This window comes from Anabrus simplex, chromosome 3 (genome assembly GCF_040414725.1).
Source record: "Anabrus simplex isolate iqAnaSimp1 chromosome 3, ASM4041472v1, whole genome shotgun sequence".
Classification (NCBI taxonomy): domain Eukaryota; kingdom Metazoa; phylum Arthropoda; class Insecta; order Orthoptera; family Tettigoniidae; genus Anabrus; species Anabrus simplex.
Window position 1 is genome coordinate 368555668 of NC_090267.1, and position 5281 is coordinate 368560948.

Sequence of the window (5281 nt, forward strand, 5' to 3'; positions counted from 1 at the left end):
AGAAATTCTAAAATCAAATCTCCAAACGACCACTGCAATAATTGCAAGCGAAGGCTTACCCTAGCCTGCAATACATTCTGTACTTAGCGGGTTGCTAAGCGACTAACACTTCCATTAATGTTATGATTTTATGTGATTTTTCATCCTTAGTAATGTGATTGCATGCAGCCATGTTTGATTACTACTTGTCAAGCCAGAGAGTATACACTTCCTATCCTCTGCTAGATACTCTTTTATTCACCGACCTTCCGCAGCTTCTGAATATACTCAACAGATGGCAGAACGTTCCTATTAACTTACATGCTGCTAACAGTAAACAGTCGGCGTGCGCACAGACGGGAAGATATCAAGTTGACTCGCCTTCTGTATGACCATTAATAAAGCGCAGGGACAAACTCTTGGAAAAGTGAGTGTTTACTTACCCGAACCAGTATTCGGTCACGGCCAATTGTATGTTGCACTACCTCGGGCAAGATCGTTTGGAAATGTTAAGTTCCAAGTACGCCCGAATGGTCAAAGCACAGTGAATACTGTATGGAAAGAAGTGTTATAAACTACATAATGAATGAATCGGTTATTATGTACCAGTAATTAAATGTTCATAAAACGATTGAAAGGGGCAGGCTAAAAAAATATGCCTACGGCAAGCATAGCAGGACGAGTTACATGACTTATTTATAACAAATGCTGCGGAACAGCATGGGCCCACTAGTTATTATTATCATCATCATTATTGTACTTTAGTGGGACGTAAAACAAATAACATTATTATTATTATTATTATTATTATTATTATTATTATTGTACTTCTAATAAAATCCCTCAATTCTACCGTTTTTGAACCCCTTAAGCAAGGTAGCTATTGCAAACAAAACATTCCCCTACAGAACTGTAACACATTCCATTTATGTATTTGCTGGAACCGATTAATATTTGGTGCCAACATTAAAATCTCCAGTTAAATAATAATACAAGCATAAGAAAGACGTGGGTCGATGAAGAACGCAGCAAATTGCGCGTCGACATGTGAACTGCAGGATACATGAACATCGACATTTCGAACGCACATTGCGGTCCATGGATTCCGTTCCCGGACCATGCCTGGCTGAGGGTCGGTTGCTAAAACTGAACGCGAAACTCTTCAGTGATGCCTAGGCCATCTATGACAGCTGATGGCGGAACTGTTGAGGATCCAACCAGCCTTCGGGCTGAGGACTAAACAAACATACATACAAGGAAGAACTGAGCAGTTCGGTCTCTCAGGCTATGGTGGCCTCCATATTTCTTCGCCATCCCTCCCACATACATTCTAGCCAAATAATGTTAGTACCTTATTTCAAGTCCTTGGTTTCCTATCTTAAATCTAGAATTAAACGAAATACACCATACATTTCTACGAAGTAATCTATACGTAATAACATATAAAGAGGTAAAGTTTGTTTGTATGTAATGGGTAATCTTACTGGTTTGTTGGGAGCCAGTTATCTTTAAAGCAATTATTAAAACAGGCCTACTTAGCTAGAAATTAAGCACCACGTTGTCCCAACTGCTTCCAGAATTCTGAAAATTGCCGAGGACACTAGTGCTATGTATGAGCTGTAGTAATGCGTGAGGTTGTAACTTACGGGTATGATGATAATGTATAAAAACAATGTACAAGCTATGATATCCACACCTTCTTTTTTTTACATGATATGACAGGCTAAATTTTAGGTACATTTCAATGTTCAACTTAAAAATTAAAAATGTAAGTTTGAAAAATATTGCATGCTGGACGAGCCGTGATTGCTACCTCTTAATATAGTACAGTTACCACTAAACAAATAAAACCAAAGTAATTGCAGAACTCAAGATCATATTTTCAATACTGATACGCTAACTGGAAAAAATAGCGGACTAGGAAAAATTGTATTTAATTTCAATTTCCTCCTTCGTTGTTCTTTTCGCTAACGTAGCTTGAGGGAGTTTGAGCACATCACACTAACTGTAACCTTAAAGCTTGTATCAGAAATATTTTCTTTCAGTCAACGCTTCGTGAGTTAATTTGGTGAAACACACTTCGGTATGCCAGGATTACGGCATTGAACAAGCAGCAGAATGACATGAATGTGAATGAAGGAATAATGGACAGCAATGGACCAGACTAGTGAAGGGAAAGTGATCTTGGAACGGCAGTCAAGAGTCTCAACATGCGCACTTGTTCTCAGTCATATTTGTGCATCCCTGTTCTCGAATATACAATTCTTTGTACGGTAGACCAATTTTCTTAGCTTCCTAATGTTATTTTTTTTTCTAGTTGCTTTACGTCGCACCGACACATGGCCACAATGGGACGGGGAAGGGCTAGGAAAGGGAAGGAAGCGGCCGTGGCCTTAATTAAGGTACAGCCCAAGCATTTGCCTGGTGTGAAAATGGGAAACCACGGAAAACCATTTACAGGGCTGCCGACAGTGGGGTTCGAACCTACTATCTCCCGAATACTGGATACTGGCCGCACTTAAGCTACTGCAGCTATCGAGCTCGGTCCTAATGTTATAAGGGGCGGTCAAAAAGTTTCCGTTCGACGGAATCGGGATGCCAATCAGACAAAATTGCCGTGAGCAATGAAGCACTCATCCCACCGAAGATCCCCGTGTGGTAAAACACCGCGTCCTGCTGCGTGAAGAAGTCCGTAACCTCCTGCTGCACATCCTCTTCCAACAGGAAGCGTCGACCCTTCGAGGCCTTTTTGAGGGGGCCGAAGGCGTGATAATCGCATGGGAAGAGATTAGGACCATAGGGCGGGTGCTCGAGTGTCTCCCACTTGAGTTGACGTGCGTTCTGCGTGGCCTCCCAGATCGACCGGCGTCTTGTGTCAAAACGCGACCCTCACGGAACTTGATGCACCATCCACAACGGTGGTTTTCGACAGATATGCTCTCCATACACAGTCCTCACTCTCCGATGGATGTCCACCAAGGTTTGTCCTTCGGCAGTCACGAACGGAATAACAGCACGTTGGTCCTGTTTGGACGCATTTGGTAATGACGTCGCCATAGTTCACGTGGCCGCATTAAACGTATGCACCTCGGCACGACACGACTGTTACACCAATCCCTTTGCCTACATGTCCGTACTTATATACGGAGTCGGGCCTCGTTGCATGTCAGCTGCAGCAACGCCCTCAAACGGAAACGTTTTAATCGCGCCTTATACAATATCCATAGCAACTTACGACAGCAGACTATACGTGTAGAAACTTTGAAAATGAGGTGTTTACAGAAGAGTGTTGAAAAAAATTAGTAGATCGAATCGCAAATGAACTGATACTGAATCAAGTTGGTGAGAGAACAACGATATGGTGAAATTTGACCAGAAGAAGAGACAGATTGTTAGTGCACATCTAGAAGCGCTCGAGACTTGTTCAGTTGAGTATTGAGGGAATTGTAGGGGTAAGAACGAGAGGGGTAGACTAAGGCATAAATATGACAAACAGAACAGAACAGAACAGCTGTAAGTTGTAGTAGTTGCATAGAAGGTAACGAATCAGCATCAAAAGTGGCATATACCCTACTCCATATGAACACTGCGGGGAGGTTTGGAATTGAATCCAGATTTTTGGCAAGCAGTCTAGTGATTACAAATTGTATACCACCACCTCCCCCACCCTTCTACCAAGGGGATTCGAAATGATCATTATTACCGATAAATTTAGGTTATGTTTATTGTTCATTCACCCAGGATTGAAATCTGTATGGTCTAATCCAAACAGTTCCTCTGTCAGAAAACAAAGAATTGAAGAGATCTGGGCATTGGTCTTCTCTTGACATCCATGGTTATAGAGCCGGTTTAACAATGTGCAATAAACATTTTAACTGGGCTTAATTACTCCTCGTATTAACATTTAACCAGCTAAATTGTTGTCTGAATCGATCTAGCAGAGTGGCCGGCAGCTGAGAGCTTGTGCGCTGATGCTATGTCCTGCTTTTCCAAGGTGGATTGCTGTCACTTTGTAGCGTCACCGGACTGTCCAGGCCATACACTGTGTGGTTGTAGGTTTGTGTGTGTGTGTGTTTTGTGCAAAACTCTTTTGAGGTGGGTGGTTTAAAACCTGTCACTGACAAACAACCGAGAGGTTTGGTCTAGTCTTTTTGAAAGCACCCCACTCGCCCCCCTCCCCCTTCCTGGCGGGCTGTGTATGTATGTAGGCTTGTGGGAAGCTGACCACTAAAGGCCCCTCCCCCCCACCACTGCCAGTACACTCCGGGGTCGAGGAATGTTTCAACCACACTGCATGAGCACACGCGACAGTGACATGGGCACTGAACACGCCCCCCCAAAAAACAAAGCCGCACGATCAAAACAAAGCAAAAATTAACAACACACCAAATATATACATACCCCAATGGGCTATTAAAAATTGTCATCATACTTTATGGTTCTCCAATACGCTGATAGCCCTTAGAAATCGCAGACTACACAAGTAAACCATCACGGAATTTTCCGAACGTAGTGACAATACTGCTAATAATAAGTCGCAGTTCAAGACAGTCCAGTTGTTTATTATTAAGAGCCTGAATATAATAATAATAATAATAATAATAATAATAATAATAATAATAATAATAATAATAATAATAATAATAATAATAATAATAATAATAGTTGGGCTGAATGCCTCAGACGAGAGAATTGCTGGCCTTCTGAACCTTCTCGTCTGTATTTGAAGGTGCTTAAATACTCTATGCCAGCCTCATGTCAGTAGATTCACTTGCACATAAAAGAACTCCTGCAGATCAAAATTCCGGCACCTCAATATCTCCGAAAACGTAAAAATTACTTAGGAGTAAAGCCACAATAAAACGGGCGAGTTGGCCGTGTACTTAGAGACGCCCAGCTGTGAGCTTGCATCCGGAAGATAGTGGGTTCGGGATTCGAACCCGACTATCGGCAGCCCTGAAGTTGTTTCCCATTTCACACCATGCAAATACTGGAGCTGTACTTTAATTAAGGCCACGGTCACTTTCTTCCCACTCCTAGGCCTTTCCTATACCATCGTCGCCATAAGACCTATCTGCGTCGGTGCGACGTAAAGCAAATTGTAATAAAAGTAAAGCCAATAACATTAATAATAATAATAATAATAATAATAATAATAATAATAATAATAATAATAATAATAATCCATCACTTTTCTTATGCCTTGGTAGGGTAGTGAGTGCGGACTATGTAGCACATGTGAAATTGGTCCTGTTTTACGACCGAATGCCCTTACTGACGCCAACACTATGTAAATGGAAGT

At 41.8% G+C, this 5281-nt stretch overlaps 1 pseudogene; it reads left to right on the top strand.

The window, feature by feature from the left end:
* Nucleotides 1–986: 986 nt before the first annotated feature.
* LOC136867530 (5.8S ribosomal RNA) lies at nt 987–1115 on the top strand (annotated as a pseudogene).
* The last annotated feature ends 4166 nt before the right edge of the window (nt 1116–5281 follow it).